The sequence below is a fragment of the Podarcis filfolensis genome, assembly GCF_964270895.1.
Source record: "Podarcis filfolensis genome assembly, chromosome: 2".
NCBI lineage: Eukaryota > Metazoa > Chordata > Lepidosauria > Squamata > Lacertidae > Podarcis > Podarcis filfolensis.
Window position 1 is genome coordinate 22,774,994 of NC_139605.1, and position 23,868 is coordinate 22,798,861.

The 23,868-nt window shown below is 43.0% G+C and overlaps 1 protein-coding gene across 3 annotated transcripts in view; it reads right to left on the reverse strand.

Annotated features, from left to right (window-relative positions):
• FHIT (fragile histidine triad diadenosine triphosphatase) overlaps nucleotides 1-23,868 on the reverse strand; it is a 1,042,494-nt gene that overhangs the window by 798,321 nt on the left and 220,305 nt on the right. For 2 of the 3 annotated variants that reach the window (XM_083602595.1, XM_083602594.1), the window contains one exon: nucleotides 16,381-16,451. The exons of the other annotated variant lie outside the window; for it this stretch is intronic. The gene's annotated coding sequence lies outside the window, so the exon portion shown is untranslated. The remainder of the gene's footprint in view (nucleotides 1-16,380; nucleotides 16,452-23,868) is intronic. 3 annotated transcript variants of the gene reach the window in all.

Sequence of the window (23,868 nt, forward strand, 5' to 3'; positions counted from 1 at the left end):
TGCAGCTTGAGAGCATAGGAAATGGAACACGGAAGGCAACATTTTAAGTCACAGACGTATAAGACAACAATGATGAATTGCTATTCTTGTAAAACTGTACACTGGAAGAGTCTGACAAGACAACAGGATGTAAAAATAGGATGTGGCAGCATTAGAACATAAGAGCCCTGCTGGATCAGACCAATGACTCACCTGGTCCAACATCCTGTTCTTACAGTGGCTAACCCACAAGCAGCCCACAAACAGGACCTGCGTTCAACAGCTGCTCTCGCTAAGTAGAATGAGCAATTCTGAAAATTTAAAGGCAATCCTTATGGTTTGTTGGTGCAGTACACCTGAGAGCAGAGAAGTTTCATTTCATTTCATGTGTTTATTTTTGGTAATGCCCAACAAAAATAAAATGAAACCCCTAACAGCTAGGTGTTGTCACACGGACTAGGTTTATGACGCTGGGAGTGGGACACAGGATCACACATTTCCTCCCCCTCTTGTTCTTTTCTTCTTGGGGGCAAATTCTAGGCTTCACTGTGAACCACAGTTAAGCATTGTGCTAAAATCAATGGGCTGGATCCAGAAAAATGCTAGTGGAGTTCCACTCATGTAGAAGGCTCCCCCCCCCCCCGCATTTCCACAATCTGTGCTTCAGTCTGCATCACTCCCCCCCCCCAAAAAAAAAGACCACCCATGAGAGTCTGCGGATCCTCAAGATCAATACAAGATGTGGACTGGGAGCAGAACTGGTGGGATCCTGGCTCCTATCAGGAACCCTAGTTTGGGGGGGGGAGAGGTGTCTGAACTCACCATGAACGCTTCCCTCGTTCTCTTAGAATGGCAATGGCGCCCACCTGAGAGGGGCTGGAACTGAGTTCTGGCAAGTTCCCACTGGGGCAAAAAAAAAACAACACCTGAACTCACCTAACATTTGATGGTTGTTAAAACTGGAAATCAGCCCTGAATGCTCACTGGAAGGACAGATCGTGAAGCTGAGGCTCCAATACTTTGGCCACCTCATGAGAAGAGAAGACTCCCTGGAAAAGACCCTGATGTTGGGAAAGATGGATAACACAAGGAGAAGGGGACGACAGAGGATGAGATGGTTGGATAGTGTTCTCGAAGCTACCAGCATGAGTTTGACCAAACTGCGGGAAGCAGTGGAAGACAGAAGTGCCTGGCATGCTCTGGTCCATGGGGTCATGAAGAGTCAGACACCACTAAATGACTAAACAACAACAACAAAACTGGAGAGGATTCTCTTCATCCTGCAACCCACCTTGCTGAGAAGAATGTCCACACCAGGCCAAAGAGGCAGAGTTGCTTGCTTTACCCCTACTTTCTTCTTTATTCCTTGCTTTGCTCTTTTCTTTTTCAAGTATTAAAAAAAACAAAACACCCCTCATTGAAACCGTGGCATATTGATTCTCAATAATAACCATCTTAAAAGTGCAAGCAAAAGCCTCTGTCTTCATTGAAATTACACTTATACATTCCCGATGATCTACACAACAAAGCAATAAAGCCATAAAACGCCTGTCAGTTTCTTTATGACCTTATGTATAATCCACATAATGTAAACAGCAGGCTTATGCGCTCTCTTCTTCTGTACATCTTTATTTCAGATTACTTCACTGAAGCATTAAAAATGGGTTAGCTCTTATGTATTTTAATGTATCAATTGCCTCCTTTATGGCTGCTAAATTATTTAAGTGTTTGTATGTACGGCGAAGTTTTTTCTGCTCATTCATCTTTGGGGGAATATAATGGCTAACAATACATGATACATGATCTTATCTAAATGTAACAATCCAAATTCCCATTCTATTTCTTCATGGTTTTCATTAAAAAAAAAAGTCAAGTACAGTCATACCTCGAGTTAAATGTGCTTTGGGTTGAGCGCGTTCGAGTTGCGCTCCATGGCAACCCAGAAATAACGGAGTGCGTTACTTCCGGGTTTCACCGCTCGCACATGCGCAGACGCTCAAAATGACACATGCGCGGAAGCAGCAAAATGCGACCCACGCACGCGCAGACGTGCCGTCGCGTCTTGCGTTCTGTTCCGGATGTGAACGGGGCTCTGGAACGTATCCCGTTCACATCCTGAGGTACCACTGTACACAGAACAAGGTGTAATGGGCACTATGAGAACATGAAACAACACTGTTTCATTCACCTCGACAAAAACACATCGAAATACATTCTCCTGTCATATAAGGTCACCTATTCAGGTCTGGTTGCTCATCATCTTCAAGGAAGGGGCCAAGCAGCTCTCATTTCCCTTCCATCCATGGCTATAGCTAGGAAGGAGAAGCCATCAAAATATTGCTTCCAGTCACCGCAACTGAAGCGGACCCACAGAACCAGGCCTCATCCTTCTGAAACACATTAAGTTCCAAGTAACCATGACTGGGGTATGATTGTTTCATGCTGGGAACGAAACTGCTTCAGTCCTCATGACGCAAACACGATTTTATTTTATTTTTTAATGCACCCTGCCTACAGTGGCTTCTGCATCACACAATAAATAGAAGCCCAACTCTTTCGAGCATCCTACACCAGACCTTTTCCATCCTTGAAAACATTTTTCTCAGAGCCTTTTTAGCAAATGCACCCAGTGAAAACTTTTATATATCAACTGTGAGATGCAGTCAGACCTCAGGGGCTTCTACAAAAGCCTTTCAATCTTTTTTACAGATGTTTTCCTTCACTGCTTTAACATTTATTTAGATTTACAGTCCATGCTATCTCAAAGGACTACGGATGGGTAGCAGAATTTTTACTGGGGGGAAAAAAGAGACAGGCGTCTTGTTCAGTCTCCTGTCATAGACATGCTTTAGCTCGATTTTTAAAGGGCTGCAGAACCTGATCTAGTTAGAAGAACAAGCCATCTCAAGACTGTTGTCCTTGTGAGAGACTTTTAAAAGTCTGATTGATCAGGAAGTGAAACTGATCATCTTGAAAGACTTTGGGTACAATCCAGCCAAAGCATCTTCAAGTCCCATTGATTTCTGCAGGAGAGTTAAGCACACAATTAAATTCTCCTGTTTCAATCAATGGGACTTCAAAGTGCTAAACCATGGCTGGATTGCTACTATTATGTTCCTGAGCACAGTATGACATGTGACAAGCTTAGAACACTCGTACAGTTCTTCCCATTTAGGCAACCAATCATTCCTATTGCCCAAGCAATACTATTCTCTATTATTCTGTTTATTTTGCTCTCTTCCTCTTTGAATACTAGACCTACATATGGCAAACCAAAATCAACCTGTTTGTGTCTGTTGTACAAATGCATTTCTGGAAGCTGTAACTGACTTGGTAGCCCTAATCTCAGTGGTGATCTTCCTGGGACATTGCACATTTTGTGCATTAAACATTATGTTCCCTTGCCCCATACGCTATTGATTTTCTTTTATTGTTGTTCTGCCGTTTACCTGGCTTTCAGTAACACATCGAATCCCTGATGCAACTGTGTACAATGCTGCCATATCCCTCACACTGAAGATATAAATGACTGCATACAATTGATGCCATTCATTCCAATTACAAGCCCTTAAGGTTAATAAAGTCTGAAGTATTCACGGGAGAAAATTTACTAAGGTATCCAAATGAAGGGTGTCTGTTGCTGTTTTCTTATAATGAAAGTAGTTTCTTACTGAACAGAAATAAATCATCTGTTTCTCATTACATGCCATGACTTAGTTTGTTGCAGCTGTTCTTGTTGCTCCAATTTTCCTTCCTGTGGATTCCACTTCATAATTGGAATGCTATTTAAGTTTAAAGAAGGGGATTGCAGGCCCACGAGTAATAGATATAAACAATCCATGCATTTGCCGGACCGGAAAGACTTAACCAGCTACACTGTACAGGGGTCAGTGCAACATCTAGAATGTTCCACGTCTTCCATTAATGACAGAGGTGAAGGAGCAGACGATACACTTTTCAATGCTGAAGATGTTATAAAACCAAAAGGGACTGCAGACTATTTAAGGGATGAGGCTTTTTGTTTCGTTGTTCAGGTACTAACATGGATAGCAGCATGGAGAGCAGCAAAATGAAATCCATCAAGAAAATGTCAAGCTTTTCAGTGGTATAAAACTGATACAAAAAGAACTGGTATAAAACTTAGAATAACTAAGATGGGGTCACGAAGAGTCGGACACGACTAAACGACTAAACAACAACAACAACAATGTACAGTGGTACCTCGGGTTAAGTATTTAATTCATTCCAGAGGTCCGTACTTAACCTGAAACTGTTCTTAACCTGAAGACCACTTTAGCTAATGGGGCCTCCTGCTGCTGCCGCGCCGCTGGAGCACGATTTCTGTTGTCATCCTGAAGCACTATTTCTGGGTTAGCGGAGTCTGTAACTGAAGCGTATGTAACCTGAAGCATATGTAACCCGAGGTACCACTGTATAAAGAAAAGAAATGTGTGGTAACATAAAGTTTGTATTTCTTGACAAGAGTCACCAATATGATACTATGGCACAAAAGTGAATTCCAGGCATGACCCTTTACCCCTCTCAAGTGTCAGGCGGCAGAGAAACCAACCCCCACGGCAGGTTGCCAGGAATGGATAAGACAAGGAAAAGTCTTTACCAACTGCTTTTTCTTCAGTATTTACAGAGAGAGGCTTGGGAATGCAGCCTCTTGGAATAATGGTGTTGTCACAAGTGAGCCTCCACCCCCTCCGTCTCTCCCACTTCCTCATGCATCATCGCTAAGGGTGCTGAAAAGTGCCCTCTGCCTTTCAGCTCTTTGCTCTCCTACTTTCAATGCTTGCTGGGTTCTGGGAGAGAGGGGTCTGGAATGCTTTCTAAAGACACTGTGTCCATCAACTGTCACCCCCTGGTGCTTCTTCTTCCTCCTCCTCCTCCTCTCCCATTATTTCACAGCTTTCCTCCTCATCTGCCTCTGAGCTGTGATCTCCCTCAAACCCCTGTTGTAATTCTAAACTTCTTCTTCTCTGGAAGGGTCAGGCTGCAGAGGTGGTCTTCACCACTCCTCCTCTGCCCAGTCGCTGACATCAAGTGTGTGAGGGGTATTTGTGGGAAGACCCCATAAGCAGAAACCAGAAGGATGATTTAAGAATGTTCTGCCACCCAGAAAGCATGACACACAGAGGTTGCTTTTATATATTAATAGCCCCATTCAAATGATCTTACATTTCCCTGAAAGAGTAATCACAACAACAGTAAGTGTTGGTCTCCACTGTCTATCCTCCTGTTTATGCCACAGGAGTCAGTGATGGCATTGTTAAAAACAGCCAATCCATCTCTACTTGTAGAGATGCAACTCTGAGTTCCGCCACATCCCTCAGAAGATACACAATCACCTTGATACCACGCTTGCAACTACAAAGAACAAGGCTTAGGGATAAAGGCCATCTTGTTTCACCTGTGATCCCCCACTACTGGATGCAGTCTCCATCCCCATCACCCAGCGGCAGACCTACATTTGGGGGGGGGGTGAAGCTTGAACGGTCAAGGGAGCCCCATTGCAACCAACAATGACGTCTGGATAACCACTGTTATCTTCTTCAATGAGATTGCTCCACAGCAGATCACCACACCTTTGTCTGTACTACTGCCTGTCAAACTTTGGAATAGTTGAAATCTATACGAAAAATTGAACAGTTTGAGTCTTGCCACTCAAACTGGGCCTACTAGACACAAACATTTTAAGCAATGTGAAATAAATTTGCCTCTGGGGCCCCTCCAGGATTAGGGACCCTGAAGCTTAAAATTCATTAGTTTCATAGTAGATCAGCCCCTGTCCTCACCCATAAATATCGGCTTATAATGCGTGCCCCTGCCACAGGTGAGCCGTGCAAGGATTCTTGTGATTCGGTTAGGGTAACCAAACAGAAGAGAAGGGATAGTACGTATGATACGGTATGGTGGTGGCGTGTTTTCTGTAGAATACCACGTATGATTAACCTATGGCCATTGTTTAACATGGCAAGCTCACCTGTCGAAAAAGTCTGAAGTGGGGTAAGTGGGAACAAACAGCAAAGTAATCAAGAACTGAAAACAAAAATATATTCTGGCATCTGCTAAGATTTGAAAATGGCTCTTGCTAATTCAGAGGGAAATTCCCAGGTGTCAAAAAAGACTATTTATGTACGCCACTACCGCGGCCCATGTCTTGTTAGCCCAAAAATGGAAAACGAGCGAGGTCCCAACCAAAGAAGAATGGCTACTTAAACTGATGGAAAATGCGCAGCTTGCAGACTTAACATACAGAATAAGAGAACAAGAAGAATGCACGTTTAAAGAAGACTGGGAAATGTTTGCTGAATATATGGGTAAAAATTATGTTCCTTTAAAAACGCTGGTAGCATTAAGATAAATTAGGTTTTGATGGATCAGCAATGGATTATTGAATGGTTTAGTTCATGTAAAATATGCAGGGATGTATGGTATGCAAAATCAACCACCGAAAGAGAAGAAGGGAAGTCATTGATTTAAGGTTGTTTAAATGAAATGTAATTTAGAAAATTTAATAAAAATTATATATGTCCACTGCATTTACCTCTTCCAATCCAAATAACTTTATTGCACTAGCCATTGGCCACAACAAATCTGAATCAAAAATAAACATCTACCACTTAGTTTTCATTTTGGCTCCAAAAGTTAGAAAGCAATTGGTTTTATTCTCAAATCCAATAAAATAAGGATTATTCAATGCATTTCCACGCAAACTCATTTTCCTATGGGGATAATGATTCTCAGTGCTTAACTTTTATGGTGAATCTGTTATCAAAAGCTGTATTGTCACATAATAGAAAGGGTCAGGATAATATTGTTCGCTACTAGAAAAGGCTATTTGAGAGACATTGGGTTAAAAAATAATAATCCATGTTTTAGTATTGGGGGAAACAGGAATCATACCTTTAAAAGGAGGGCATTGAAAATGATGGATGTAGATGGGACATTCAGTTTGCAATGCGATTCACAGTGATGTCACAGGCACTGTCCAAAAGGTACCTGCAATTGTAGTGCACATGCCATTTCCATAGCAATACATTACAGGTGGACATTTGGCAAGCATCACAGTTTTTCCAGCACCTGCCCGTAGCTGTTAAAAGGCTGTCCAACAGCAATCTTCTGACAACAGAAGTGCTTCCCAGGAAGTCATCTGGGTCAATTACTTTTCCCTCTGGGAAAGTTCCAGTGCCTACAAAGGTTATAAATGTGTACCCTCTCTGACATAAGGCACATTTCTTATTTCCCCAGTTCCTTCTGTTCGGAGTACCCTGAGGTACATTTCATCAGCATTTAGTCTGGAAGGCCTCAGTATGCACTGCCAGAGCTCTAAACACTGTTATTAATTTTAATTTGCACAATTATGCAAAAAAAGTCAGCATAGAAGTTAGCATTCTGAATTAACAAAATATTTTAAAATTCTGAAAACACCCATTCTCAACGTATTCTTTAGAACACCTGCCTAGAATATCAAACATATGTGGCATCTTGAGATTGCATTATTAGAATTATTAACACCAGACACTCAATTCTACATATTACCTTCCTTAATTTGTTTTCATAGTTGTGTCTTGCTGTAAACTTGAGACTACCAAAACAAAATATCTTCTCACCTTATTGCTTAGAACTGCTGAAAGTCGAACGTTAGAGTAATTTACATTTAACACCTACATTGATCAGCTAAATAAGACATATTGGCTTGGCGGCGGGTGGGGGGGGGGAGTTCAATACATCTCTGCAGTACTTTTAGTGCCATAGAGAAGGCTGCACACAGAAGTTTAATATGTACAGTGGTACCTCTGGTTACGAACTTCCGGAGGTCCGTTCTGAACCTGAAACCATTCTTAACCTGAGGTACCACTTTAGCTAATGGGGCCTCCCAGCATACGATTTCCGTTCTCATCCTGCGGCAAAGTGCTTAACACGAGGTACTACTTCCGAGTTAGTGGAGTCTGTAACCCAAAGTATCTGTACCCCGAGGTGTTTGTAAGCTGAGGTAGCACTGTATAACATAATTTAGGATGGCTAGTTATGTCACTATACTGTACAAAGCCAGTGAAGTTATTCTATATTTATACTATGTTTGATACCACTGATTGAGAAATAGTCATAGATACAGAAATTCGGCTGTATCAAAACCATACTCTCAGAAATGGCATTTTGTACTGATACCAGTATAAAATCGTGTTTTGTAAACATTAGTACATTGTGATTCATTTTCAAATGTCTGTAATCCTCACAAACGACCAATGTCATACTGCAAAAGGGATATAAAGTAGATTTTAACAAGGTGCTATGTGGCTTGAAATGTGAGTATGTAGCTGATTGTTAGAATGCAAAATTCACCTAATACCTTTTTCATATCTATTCCGTCATTGGATACCTGTGCACATGAACAAAATACAAATACCAGATTTGTGCACAGATTATCTAACTCAGCGACAGTAGCCATAGGTCTTTCCAATGTCCATAGGCATTTTTTTTGGGTGGGGGGGGTTCGGAAAATGAATGCTCAATTTTTTTAGACCAAACAATAATTAGGAAATGGTAGAAAACTAATAAACTTGAGGGCCAGTTTCAGTAGTAATTCCTGTAATTCAAATAATACCAAGTTCAAGCAAAGTATATGCTCCCTGACATTTTATTTATTTATGTTTGTTTGTTTGTTTGTTTGTTTAATTCTTAAAGACCTTGAAAAAAGTTGTCATGTGTGTAAGTTTTGTCGGAATTCAAGCCTTAGTCAGAGGAATTGGCCACTCTCCAGTTGCCCGGCTTGGATTCCTTGTTGATCTCCCCCGTCTCGACTCCCGGCAAGACAAGGCCAGATCTCTATCGGCGATTCTCCTCAAACGTGAGAAGAACACAACCACTCCCCCTTCCATCCCCAGGGAGGGGAGAGAGACAGACAGAAATGTATTTACATGCCTTTATTTCTGTCTTTCCAGCAGTACAGAGAAAACGTGTCTGCACTCTCTTAACATCAACAGCAGAGAGAGAAAACTCCTCCCATGTACTTCCAGTACAGGGTCATGTGACACTCTGAGCTAACATCCGGTGCTCAGTGCACAGAATAGACTGTCCCTTGTTCCCACGGTACAGTCCCATAACATCAACATCCTGTTTGGCTTTCCAGCCATCTGGAGCACTCAGCTGCAGCATTGCTCCTTTTTCGTAACAAGTTTGTCCTGGGCCCATTGTGGTTCAACGTCTTTATAAATGACTTGTATGAAGGAATCGAGGGGATGCTCACCAAATTTGCAGATGACATCAAACTGGGAGGGATAGCTCTCCAGGATGCAAGCCTGGGCAGTGTTTATGGAGGTCCTGGGCTGCCCAGACAACAAGACCCTCCCCCCCGTTCAGCCTCACTGATGTGGTCCAAAGGAAAGCAGAGCAATATGTTTGGTGTCTGTAGGAGTTTCTGGAAGGAGGCATACAAGGCGCCATCCAACCATTTTAGGGACTAAAATGTGGGGTTTACTCCTTAGCCCTTTCTTCTCCCGAAGGTAACCCACAAGGCAATGGAGGTCTAGGATCAGAGTACTTCCTTCTCCTGGGTGGGCTACTTTTCCAGGTTTACAAGTCCCATCTACCCATCACTTCCCTCTACAGCAAAACCACCTTCCTGACCACTGGGCCCACTGTTAGTCTCGTCCGCTCCATCTGCCAGAGCCTGCAGGGGAAAGCCCTAACTCACCGAAGGTTTGAGACACATTGACTACCCTCACCTGGTTTAGCCAGCCAGTTGAAGCTGTTCCCGGAGTGTGGCCGCTGTTGCATGCTGACAGCTTCTAGGAGCCAACAGGTGAAGGCTAAGTGAAAGGTGGAGGCCCAAAGTGGACAAACTACTGCAGAAGCAGCGCAGTGTGTCCCCTGCCAGAGGTACTACCCCTCCCCTAACACCCTACACACCCTGAACTATTACTCCCATACATTTAATATGGTGATCAGATAGGCCTGATTCGGAATATTATTTTCCCTAATACATTTTGACATTTGACTTCATATCTGATAGCATCCTTGCAGAATGGATATATCAGGGTGGTCATTAGCCCCAGCCAGAATTACTAAAGGTCAAGCAGGAGTCATCCAGTGTGGCATTCGTACGGAGCCCCGGTCATCTCACGGACTATTGACCCGTACACCACTATCCGCTGCCACCAACCAGGTCCTCTCCGGTAAATCGCTTAGTTTCAGTCAGGTTCTTAAGTTAACAATGAAGACTGTATTTTATTGCAAACACAGATAAACTTTAAATGCATTTGAAATGCTGTTACCCTTTACCCTCTTAGTCTTATTTTATTCTGTCTCCAACTCTTCTACCTCCCCTCACACAAGAACCCACTGCACTAACTTTCTCTCTATTTCCATCTGTCTGCCAACTGCTTTCCCAACTGTCTTTTCCCAACCAACCAACTAACTAACAAAACCTCGGCTAAGCCCTTTTATAAACAGGTAGGCTCCGCCTCTGGCTTTTCTATTGTCTACCTACTAACTCTTTCTCTCCCCCTGTACAGATATTTTCAAACGAATAGGCAAATGCCACATCCAGTAACATCTGGAGGGCATCCCTGGATGAAGGTGGTCAATCATGCAGTTGACTCCAGCATCACCACACTCCTGGCTTGATGAAAAATATGGCAGCCCTGGAACAAATTAAAAGCATTGGACCCAATCACGTTCTGCTGCAAACCCAGTTGGCTGTGATTACACTAGCTGGCAAGAAAAGCAGATGAATCAAACCTCAGCTTTGGTATTCTCAGCTGTATGGCTTTATTGGCTAACACAATAGAGATTCAAGATAATTTTGTCCTCAGGTGAAAAGCTTTTTACACCATCACAAAATAGCACCTTTTTTTTTTTTTAACTGAACACTTCAGAGGAGCTTCCTTGCAACACTGACTATTTCCCCCCACAGGGAAATCTCAGTCTTGACAACAGAGTATTTTATTGCAGAACAGAACTGGCTCTTAATCTTTCATTCTTATAGGCAACAGGCTTTGTGGTTTGTTTGCGAGTGGGAGTGTTTCCCTTAAACATTCACAAGGTGAACAGCATCACACAGCAATTAATGTTTACTTTGCAGAAGACAAATGAAGAAGTTTGGGAATAAATCATAGATATGTGTGATTTAATATTTAGTTGTTTTCATTACAGAAGGCAGTAGGTTCAGAAAAGAATAATAGTTCCCCCCCAATCCTGTCTAGCAGTGTACTTCAGCCAGATCCTTCATATGAAATCTAACACACACACACACACACACACACACACACACTTCTTCACCCAAAGCAAATTGCTCAGGAATCAATTTGGCAAATAGGATTCTAAAGCATCTGTGCCCAAAGGCACAATCAAAAAAGTTATTTCTGCCTCTTATAAAGGAAAGGAAAGCTCCCAGGCAATAATTTCATGATATGCATAAACCCATTGCATCAAAAGTGCTCCTTTCTATCAGAAAAAAAAACCCTTTCAATATTTCTGCTTTCTTGGCTTAGGAATATTGTGCCACTGTGTACTTCAAACAATTTCAATATAGACTATCACGTACAGGTGGTATATAAATAACGACAGCTACTTTCAACATATTATCCTAATTCTGAAACTTCAGTGCTGACCCCACCGTATATGTTGAAGCCCCTTACCTTAGTTTCACGTTTCAGGAAAGGTCAGTGATTAGCACCCTGAGACTTCAAACCCATGCACACTTATTTCAAAGCTCTGCTGAGATCAGTGAAACTTAATACATGCAGTGCACATTTTTTTCTCTTTACACTGGTCAAACCCTCCATTAATAAGTACTGGAAATCTTATAGCAAGAATGGGGAACATGTGGTCCTCCAAAAGTCAGTTCCTATCATCCCTAGCCAATAATAATAATAATTTATTATTTATACCCCGCCCATCTGGCTGAGTTTCCCCAGCCACTCTGGGCAGCTCCCAATCAAATGTCAAAAACAGTACAGCATTAAATATTAAAAACTTCCCTAAACAGGGCTGCCTTCAGATGTCTTTTAAAGATAGGATAGCTGCTTATTTCTTTCACATCTGAAGGGAGGGTGTTCCACAGGGTGGGTGCCACTACCAAGAAGGCCCTCTGCCTGGTTCCCTGTAACCTCACTTCTCGCAATGAGGGAACCGCCAGAAGGCCCTCGGCGCTGGATCTCGTTGTCCAGGCTGAACGATGGGTGTGGAGAAGCTCCTTCAGGTATACTGGGCCGAGGCCATTTAGGGCTTTAAAGGTCAGCACCAGCACTTTGAATTGTGCTCAGAAACGTACTTGGAGCCAATGCAGGTCTTTCAAGACCAGTGTTATGTGGTCTCAGCGGCCACAACCAGTCACCAGTCTAGCTGCCGCATTCTGGTTTAGTTGTAGTTTCCGTGTCACCTTCAAAGGTAGCCCCATGTAGAGCGCATTGCAGTAGTCCAAGCGGGAGATAACTAGAGCATGCACCACTGTGACAAGACAGTCTGCGGGCAGGTAGGGTCTTAGCCTGCGTACCAGGTGGAGCTGGTAGACAGCCACCCTGGACACAGAATTAACCTGCGCCTCCATGGCGCACCAATATACTCAGTGGTCAAGGATGAATGGAACTTCAGCCTGACAACAAATGCTCCATTTATGTTGTGGCCAATGGAGGTTGGAGACAATGCTGCACACTAGCTAAAGGCTTGAGGTTCTTTACACAGTGGGAAGGGAATGCTCAGAGGATAACCATGGTGAAACATCACCACAAAGGGATGGCCATTGGATTAGATCCAGTCCCAGTTAGGTCCTATTGAAATCAACTTTGTTGAGAAGTTTGTTATGACTAACCAAGCCCTATTAATTTCAAGGAGAATTAAGAGTGACCAGGTTGGTCTCGATCCAGCCCAATTTCTTTAGTGCCGTGCCAAAAATGGGGGGGAAAGGGGGGGGGAATTCCATCATAAATCAGCTTCATGTTTCATATATATCAACATGGCGTCTCCTCAGCTCAGGTTGCTGGACATATTGCCTGAAATTGCTCCCTTAGTTGCAAAATACTAGTCAGCTTCTGGGTGACTGGAATGTTTCAACAAAAACTTCTGCTTTCTCCTCCTAGTTTTCTCTCGTTTATAACATGTTGAATATGAATGTGTCATCCTCCTCCTAAGATATTTTTGTGCCAGCTAATTTCTTCTTGTAGGATGATTGGTATTCTATAGCATACTGATTAGGGTGCATATATATATAAGAGTCATGTATATGTCATTCTCCTTTATTACTAACTTTCATTTAATTTCCATTTTACGTAAGATTGTTAAGCAAAATCAATAAAAACCTAAGATCACTCAGCTTTGGGGGGAAATATTGATGTACAAACCTAAACATCGTGAGAGTGAAAAGTTATAACGAGTTAGGATTGGGGGTTTTTTTCTTATTACCCTATTTCCCTGCAACAGTTTATCTATGATGTTTTAAAATACATCTTTGAAGCTACGAGGATGAGACACTTAATGGGGGCGGGGTGGGGATGCAAGGTTGAACCTTAGTATGGAGCTTTATCAGACAGTTAGTTCAGTGTAGTAACAAGCAAAGCCAATCACCAGAGCAGAAATCTACTGCACAAAGCCTCAAATCCAGACCTAAGGATGGTTCTGTCCAAAGATCTGCTGAGTCACAGTCAGGTGACTCACAACCAACTGCCCAACTGGACTCTGCCTGCATAAAAACTTCAGTCCTTTTCGAATCTGAGCCTGGCAGGCCAAGAGCTATGTACAGCAAGATACTGTTGCCCAATATTTGACAGATCCAGAATCATTCTGCTCTGCTCTTAGAGGTTGTCACATTCCTCTGCCAGCTGCTGGAGTGCCCAGCATGACATGAGACAACAGAGCTGTCAGATGCAATAGCTAACACTATAGAGTCAAATTAGACAATGCTTTCTGTTACTGCTCCCCGTTGAGGAGCAAACATATGTCTTACTCTCTCCCACCACCAGCCCGCCCAACTCCCAACGCCATTGGCAGTTCAGGCATAAGAGAGACATAAGATGGGGCGTGCATGACCCAACATTAGTAGGCTTAGTATAAACTGTATTATTGGCGAGATCAACCATGTGAAATGGGTGCATTGGACTGCCTGTGTGTAGGCACCATTAAAATGTTACATTCCTGCATGGTGGGATCAGAAATGGGGCAGGTGTGCTGGCTTGTGAGGAAGCGTAATGTGTGCTCTTGCTTTCATTCCTGACTACATTATTCATCCAAGCTGGCCCATAGTACAGACCCAACGCACAGGCAAATCTGTATTCAGGCTGTGTTCAAAAACACAGCATCACACACTCAGAAGCCAGTCCTCTTGTAAGGACTACAGCAACATGTCTTCCTGGCACCAAGTTGCCCTCAGTATTATTATATAATTATTATATAATTGTTCTGTTTGATTTGTGCTGTATTTGTGATGTTCTGTTATGTCATTGTTATTTACTGTTTATAAGCCGCTTTGCGATTCTTCTGAATGAAAAGTGGCACAGAAATATAATAAATCAAATTACTACTGCTCAGTCACCGGTTAGGTCAAGTACCTAAATGTGCCCATTAGAAAGCCTATTAAATCATGTGTTTGCAAGGGTTAAATGAAGAGGGCACAGTCCATCTGAGTCCTAAAATGTGTCCTTGCCTTTGTCCTTCAGGTGCATGTGAAAACTGTGCCACAAAGCATTTGCCTGCTTAGGAATGTGCAGCCTTGGTGCAGTTTGTTGGTACAAAGCATTAAGTCTATTACAAGGGTTTTTATAATGTCTTCAGTCCTCTTGAAGTATCACCCAGCCGTTCTTCCGTCAGGCCTCAAATGATGCAATTCATCAGCCAGTTACTGATGGGGCTTCGAGGAAAGTCCAATTCTGAAATATATATGGGACTGTGAATCTTTCGTTAGGTAATATAAATAAATCTAGTCTCAGAAGTGCTGCCTTCTTAATCATCTTTAAAACACAATAGGGCTGTCACTGCAGCCCATGACTCTGATTTTCTCTGCTGGAAATATGGCAAGGAGAAGCAGCCATTTCCTCGAAAAGAATGTGAAATGTGGAGGAGAAGGAAGAACAGACTTATTTTGGGAGCAGAAGCAATGTTTACACGCGCAGTGGCAGATTCCTCTTCCGTTTACTAATCTGGAGCAAATCGCCCACCCAAACAAAACACAAAAAAAGTCTAATCAGTGGGGAACAAAATGAGATAGTTATTTAACCTATATTCATTTAAAAAAAACTATTTTCAGGGTGATTTACAAAAACTAAATACACACAGACACAATCTATAAATTAATCAACAACAATGCCCAAGCGAATAAAAAGTCAGAAACTCTGTGCATCCATTCAGTTGGATGCACATACGGCTGGGGACAAGCCACCACGATCCTGCGCTTACACATTCACTTCACATGGTTTTTTACTATGTGAGTACAGTTCAAGTTTACAGAATCAAGTATCAAACACAGAAGCCCTGACGTAGAAGTATCTCAGAATGCAACCAGCTCTCTTTTCACCTTAGCACCTCTCACATGTTAACGCAACATGGATTTGACGCAACGTCAAAGACTTCACCTGGCACACCATGGTACATGGACAGACATAGGCAAGATCAGGGGTCAGCAACCTTTTCAGCCGTGGGCCGGTCCACTGTCCCTCGGACCATGTGGTGGGCCGGACAATATTTTTTTGGGAGCGAAATAAATGAATTCCTATGCCCCACAAATAACCCAGAGATGCATTTTAAATAAAAGGACACATTCTACTCATGTAAAAACACCAGGCAGGCCCCACAAATAACCCAGAGATGCATTTTAAATAAAAGGACACATTCTACTCATGTAAAAACACACTGATTCCCGGACTGTCTGTGGGCCGGATTGAGAAGGCAATTGGGCCGCATCCGGCCCACGGACCTTAGGTTGCCAACCCCTGGGCTAGATTATCTGGCTGGACAAATCTTTCATGAAGAATAGGAATGCAAGTTCACCCAACATACATATACAGACTTCTAATATAAAATAGGGCATGAGTCCTCTAGCCATTTGCCTCATTTCCTCGAAAGAGAGGGTCAAAGAATGCAGTGTCTTGGCCAGCTGCTGCATGCATGAACTTTTACATTGACAATCCACTGCACTGTGTATTTGAGGGAAGCAAACACGTTCCTCCACCATTTAAATTGTAATAGTGACCCAATAAATGTGTGAATGGTGCCCAAGAGATGACACATGAATTAGAAGAAAAGATGTGATTCCAAGTTATTTGCGTTTTACTTTTTGCCTTTGTTGGCAAAGCCAAAGATCTTCTGAAGCTTCACTTTGGCCTGGTAAATATCTGTTGTGAACTATTTGCGTCTCCCATGAGGTATCACACATTTTTTTACACAAAGGTCTGTATTTCCTACCGTTTTTTGCTTGTCCTGCCTCAGGGCCTCTTCTAGCACTAGAAAGTCTTGAGAGAGAAAATTTTCTGCTCCTGTTGAGAGAGAAAAAAGAGAGGTAGTGTTGACCCTCAGCTTGTAGTTTTACAAAGAAAACTTTAAAAGAGAGTTGGGGGAGGAGGAAAAGCAGAATAGAAAAGCCAGTGAAGTGGGGCGGGGGGCGGGTTGGAACACCATTTTCTGCAGAAGAGAGTTTGTAGTTTTAAACGGGGGAAACATCAATACACTTGGAAGACTTTCATATGATAATACAGTGCGAGCCAGAGATAACTTTTTAATTTGTGAATGGTGTTGCCTAGTGCTATTTTTCTAGAAAAAGAGGTTCTGGAACTCAACAGGAATGCTTCCCTTGTTCTCTTAGAATGGCAATGGCACCCACCTGAGAGGTGCCGGAACTGAGTTCTGTCCAGTTCTAGCTGACCTGGTATTGCCATGGGACACAAGTGGCTCAAAATGACATCTCCCCCACCCCCTACTCAAAGAAACATGCCACCTTTTGATTCCCCTTCACACCTTAAGTAACTTGAGAAGAGGAGCTGTCAATTATCTCTGCTGCTACCAAACCCTTCCTTGACTGTTCCACCTGCCAACATCACCAGCAAAAGCACTATTAATTTTGTGAATGAGACGACAGGCCGGCATATGTTGCTGAACTACAACTCCCATCATCCATGACCACTGATCATGCTGCCTGGGATCTGGAGTACAGCAACATTTGGGGATCTGCAGCCGCCCCGCTACCCAAAATAAATGAATGCATATTCTTCCCCTGTTGCTCTTATCTCCATTTTCCTCTGCACTCCTCTGTTGTCTCCCATATTTTGCACCTCAGACAGTTACTCTGTAAAGGTCCACATACATCTATGGCACTACATTAACAACATGAGCAATTCATGAAGTCTGAAGGGACCCAGATGCAGACTACCTTTAACCTACAACAAAGTCCGTGTTTCTTCCTACTGTTCCTTCCTATTAAATTGACCAGGGAGGGGGTGGTAAGAATGGCAAAGGTTAGAAAGAGAGAAGGACAAAACTACATTCAGTCTTCCTGCATCCTTCTTAGTGATCTTGGGGAGCCTGTCAAAAAATTTCCCTCTCTCATAGACTGACCTAGATACTGAAGTCAGGAAATGTAATGAAAATGAAAATAAATAAAAAAATCCCCACTGCAGAATGCAAGACATAAGCTTTTTCTTTGTAAACATCCAGTGAGCACCATCACAAAGCGCGAGAGCCCTCATTATATTTAATAACTCCACGAACTCCAACTTAGCTGCTAGCAATTTCAGGGTGGTGGGATGTTAATGTTCACACACTGGATCAAATGAAATATTCTGCTTTTTACCTGCCTAATTAGCATTAACACAAAGACCTTGGGCGCAGCCAATTTTGTACGCAAACCCCCCCCCCTAAACCCAATGCCAGTTCTCAGCAATATACCTTCTGGCTCTAACCGAGGAGAAAACTCATAACCTAGATCCAAACAAATAAGGGTGAAAATCCTCTTGGCCACACAACACGGCATCCGTATTTGCCTGCAGTGTTAGTGGCAGTAATGTTCAGTGGTTATGCAACTTTCATAGGTTGACAGTCAACCAAACTTTTACTTAAAGAGTAGGCCCACTGTAATTAATGGACATAACTTAGTCATGTTCATGAATTTCCACGAGTCTCCTTTGAGTAAAACTGAGTTGAATGCCACCCACAGCAGAATAAGCATTTTTCCCCCATACACTGTTTTTTGAATCTTAAAATACTACGGATGAAGACTACATTTGGTAAGAAAACCAGCGTATATAATTCCACAATTCAGCTAGGGCTGTCACCAGAGCTCTGTTCAAATCAAGGCTGGGTCAGCTCAAAAGCATATGTCATAGCATACATTTTGATTTCAAAATCATTACCCATACTTGCACCCAAAGACAACTTAGAACTATTCTAGAAAATGCCAAACTCCAAAATGCATCATTCCAGTTCATAAAACTGCAAGTCTCTTTATTCCTACTGAGGCTGAAGCAAAACAACCACTGTGTGTTTGAAATCCTTTTCATGTTCAACAACGAATATCATAAAATCAGCATAATAATTACACTGGAAGCTGCAAAATAAACAGAAGTCTGATGGAAACACTTCAGTTAATCACCAAATATATTATCTGGACAAATATTAGAAACAGCAGCAATTGTTATTTTAGGGAAGCTACACTAGATCCAACTATGGTTTTCCAAGTGGTAGTCTACACAAAGTGGGCTCAGATAACGGCTAGCGAAATCAAAAGCTCCCTTCTTGACTTCCTTGCAAGCCCATCTGGGGATAACCTCTGATTTGTTTACATGAAACAAACAATATTTTGAGGACTGTGTAGGGAGAGAATCAGAGGGGAAAGCAGAATGAAAGCCAGCCAATGGCTATGGCAAGATTCAGTAGCAGAAATTGGGCTCTGTGCTGAGGGAAGTTCCTATTTTTAAAAATGCTGTTAACTGAAATAAAGACTTCTTTGGGGTCCTATGTCTGGGGCCTTTATTAGGGTCCAGAAATGACATACTTGTGGGGGAGGGGATATAGGGTTGATGGAGGACCCTGGGTAGGAGACAGAGAAATGTTGATTTCCCAGGGTAAGTGGCTGTGAGTGGCAAGGTCCAAGAATTACTTTTAGGAGAGGACTCCGTATTTTAAGTACAGTGGTACCTCGGGTTACATACGCTTCAGGTTACATACGCTTCAGGTTACAGACTCCGCTAACCCAGAAATATTACCTCAGGTTAAGAACTTTGCTTCAGCATAAGAACAGAAATCATGCAGCGGCGGCGCGGTGGCAGCAGGAGTCCCCATTAGCTAAAGTGGTGCTTCAGGTTAAGAACAGTTTCAGGTTAAGAACAGACCTCCAGAATGAATTAAGTTCTTAACCCGAGATACCACTGTATTCGATTTGTATCTTCTATAGCTGCAATTTTACTGTATTATGGGGAAATCTTAATAATAAAGCTTAAAAACAAAAGGTGCTGTTAACCAAAAAGCCAGCAAAGACTAGTGGCTGAGATGCCCTCAGCTTCCCTGGCCCAGATAAAAAAGGCTTGTTGTCTCAGCCCTGCTTCATCTCTCAAGATAGCAACAGTCCCAAGGGCCTCCACCCCAAACCACAGACCTAGCAATATGGCCTGATGTCTGTAAACACAGGGCCCCGTGGGCAGCTGCAGCCCACAAACACTAGCATGTGCCCTGCCTACCCCTCCATGAAAGGTAGCTGAGTGTGGGAAGCCACCATTTTTTAAAATCCTAGCAGTAGTACCCTGGAGCTCCAGACAAGTAGCCTCTTTCATAGGGGAAGAAAAGCTTTGAGAAACTTGGAGGACAAATTTCAGCACACCACTACTTTGTCAACATGAAGGAGCGTTCAAAGGCGGCATTCACCCACTTGTAATTTGAAGTGGTACAACCCACTCCACCAACCTCAACATTCTACCACCTCGTTCTGTGTAGACCCACTCTCTGACCAGTGGAGGGTGGTCCATTTGGGCTGCCTTCTTACTTCCAACCTTACAACCAATCATGAGGTGTCTCTGACTCCACCTACTGTTGGTCTCCCTTCCTTCTGTCCAGAGACAGCGCATCCCATTTTGCCATCTGAGGCAAAACAGGAACATGCCGCCGTGCCACCCCATACCTCTGAAGCCTTCTTTACTTCCCTTATGTGCAGAAGTGGCAGCAGTTTCCGGTGAGATCTCACCAGAAACTAACAGTGCTGCTTCTCTCATGAGCAGGCCGGTCCTGCGTCTTTCCTACGAGTCCCATGGGCAACAGCCACCAGTGCCTAGGGACCTACCTTCTCACTACTCTATGATGAAGGAATTAAACCATCAGTTTTTCCATTGACTTCAGACAGCTCAATGCTTGCCCACACAGTGGTACCTCTGGTTGTGAACGGGATCCGTTCCGGAGGCCCGTTCGCAACCTGAGCAGAACGCAACCTGCGTCTGTGCATGCGCGGGTCGCGATTCACTGATTCTACGCATGTGCGTGATGTCATTTTGAGCGTCTGCGCATGCGCAAGTGGCGAAACCCAGAAGTAACCCTTTCCGGTACTTCCGGGTCACCGTGGGACGCAACCTGAAAATGTGCAACGTGAAGCAAACGTAACATGAGGTATGACTGTATTCCTACACATGTGAAATCTTTTTGTTACACTGCCTCATGGAGCCTTTGATTTTTAATTCAGCCCTTATTTTCCTTGGAGCTTTCATCAAGGTTTCCTTAACACACAATTTTATCCCTTTCAAGACCTTTACTGTATAGCGCAGAATGTACATGGAGGATTATTTCTGTTTGTAAAGAAAGTTTAATTATTCTATCAAGAAGCTTAGCGGGGCCACCCCACAGAATGAATCTCACAGATTATCAGCTTCCACGATTAAAGCTAAATGTGGTGCTCTCTCTGAGTTCTTTTCCCTCTCTTGTTTGGTGTGATAAGCATCCCCTTAGAGAATTTTACTGGAATTTGGAGCAACACAATGTGACTAAAGGTACAAGTCAGAATGAGCCACACAACAAGCTGCCCATATATGGTGTGCAAAGTCATTCTGAATATTATTAAGGAATCTTAAAACTTAAGCGTCCTTCAGTTCCATTGCAAATCTGTAACTTGATTTGAATGCCTTCCTTAGGGTTTGAATCAAATCACATGGCCACAATCACGGAGCACAAAGCACTGCTTGCCTTCCAGTGTGGTATCTGGTGTATCAGTGTCATATTGTAAATTAAGTGGGGGGGACATACCAGGAAGTTTCTAGTATTGTGAGGTAAACTTAAACAAAAACCTAAGCAATTTTGCAAAATAACTGCTAGGAATCGATTCTCACTTCCTACCTACTAGGGAATACAAGCCCCCCTGAGATTACTTGGACTTCATGGCTCCCTTGGGCTTCAGTTTCCCAATAGTCTCTGTAAGAAGCACCAGAAGAAGGTCACCGGTAGACTTACCAACAGTCCTTTTTTATTTAGACACCTTGGCTCTGCTTCATCCCTTTGCTTTGCTCTTCCATTGACTGTTCACTGCACATTTGCCCTTAGTCTGCCCAGTGCTAACTTGATCCCATTTATACCCCACTCTAACAAGCTTTAAGCTTGTGGGGAGATTGTGGGGAGTGATTCCAATAAGCAAAACAGGGGAGTTTTTACTTCTTAACACCAGCGGACAGAACCAGTTATTCTTGGACTCCAACTCTCATCAGTCCCAATTCTCATCAGCATGGTGAGTGGTAAGGGATGTTGGGAGCTGGAGTCTCAGGTGACTTAGAAACTACAACTGATCCAGAATGTGGCAACTAGACTGGTGACTGGGGGTAGCTGCTGGGAGCATATAACACTGGTCCTAAAGGATCTTCATTGGCTCCCAGTGTGTTTCCAAGCACAAGTCAAAGTGTTGGTGCTGACCTTTAAAGCCCTAAATGGCCTGGGCCCAGTATACCTGAAGGAGTGTTTCTACCCCCATTGTTCAGCCCGGACACTCAGGTTGTCCTCCAAGGGTCTTCTGCTGGTCCCCTCACTGTGAGAAGTGAAGCTACAGGGAACCAGGAACAGGGCTTTCTTGGCAGTGGCACCCTACCTGTAGAACAACCCTCCCTACAGATGTCAAGGAGATAAAGAACTATACTTTTAGAAGACATCTGAAGGCAACCCTGCATTGGGAAGTTTATAATGTTTAATGTTTTATTATGTTTCTATATGTGTTGTAAGCTGCCCCCCAGCCAGATGGGTGGGTTGTAAATAATAAAAATTATTATTATTATTATTATTATTATTATTATTATTATTATTATTACATTGTCATTACATTATTTCACAACAGTCAGCTCAGTGCAAAGAAAACACAGTGCAAATGGTTGTGGAGGAACATAATCAATTACTTATTGTTTGCACACTGAAAGCAGCAGCAGCAGCAGTAGTAAATTCTGTTCCAGAAATGGGATGAATAAGCAAACATCAGCAATTTCCTCACCTGCTTCTGTTTTCGTTGGGATTCTCTGACATCCCTACTCCCAATGCTATTTTGCAAGTCTATTCCACACTTTCCCATCCACTGTCTATGAAGATCTCCTAATCCCTGCTTCCTTCTCTTCCCAACCATTGCTACACGTCACAACAGAAGCAATGTACCCAAAACTACCACAAGTGGCCAAAATCACAACCACCTCTGCCAATGCCCAGTGGAGACTGTACCTCATAAATCAACTTTGATTGAGTTACTAGATCCAGCAGTCAATTGCTATTTGCCTAAATCAGCGTAATTCCCATGATTTCTTTTGGTCCTGTGACAATGTTGCAGAATTTGGATTTTTGATTTCCATGAAACCAATAACCTTGCTTATAAATGCCTTTATGTAGTCCTCTATTTATATACTAGCCAGAAACATTATTGGTTTCTCTTACAGGAGACCTTGAGTTTAAAGATTTAAGTGCCACTGCATAAGTTTCCCAAGTGTGCAGTCCCTCCCAAAAGTAAATTACCTTCTCCTTCCTTGGCTGTGCCTAAGAGAAGCACAGGCACCAATATTAATCAACCAGGGTCCTTAACTATATTTTGAAGACACGGTGCCAGCATGCCTCACAGTTAAATCAAAAGTTGGAATTTCATTTCATGCAGGAAAAGTAGAGAGCTATCCCCCACTCCCAACCTATTCGCCCTATGACTTGTCCATTGGTTCTTAAGATGTTTCTACTTGAAGTAAAGACAACAGCCCTATTCACACAATATAGGTGTAGACACGAATGCAAGGAGCAAGGAGGCCGTTCCCATTCATGCATGTGCTACATCAATGGATTTCGATAGGAGTGCAGGAAGCTGAATCTGGCCATTGGTCCATCTGGCTTGGCGTTGTTGACAACGGCAGAAGCTCTCTAAGGACTCACCCATACTTCTGCTTGTTCCGTGTCCAGGTCCAAATGGTTTCCCCCTTGTCCTGGGCTGTCTCCGCATGGGTCTGAGCAGTTTTACCTTTGCCCTGCTGTTTTCCCCAGGAAAATCTGCTCCTTAGCACTAAATCAAAACAAACAGCAATTCACGGAAAACCCGACTGCCTTTTGTTCTGATTCAGCACTATTCCCAGGGGGGAAAGCAGTGGGCCAAACCAAGGTGTGGAATGGATAAGCCCTAAGTTTTCAGTCAGGAGTTCCTTCCCAGCCCTACCTGGAGATTCCAGGGAGAGAATCTAGGATTCAAAGGAATGCATGCAATGAATGTTCTCTGCCACTGACCCCAAAGCCCCTTCCTCTGAAATGTCAAGGCTGGCAATCTGTCCCTCACCCCCATCTGCCACGCGCATTGAGATTCACATCAAACATGATGATAACAAGGTAGTAATAAGATTCAGGAACGTGGATATTTACATATATCTGTGCTCTTGTGTATTTTCCCCCACTGGTTTAATCCCACCTTTCTATAAAACTTGGCTTTCT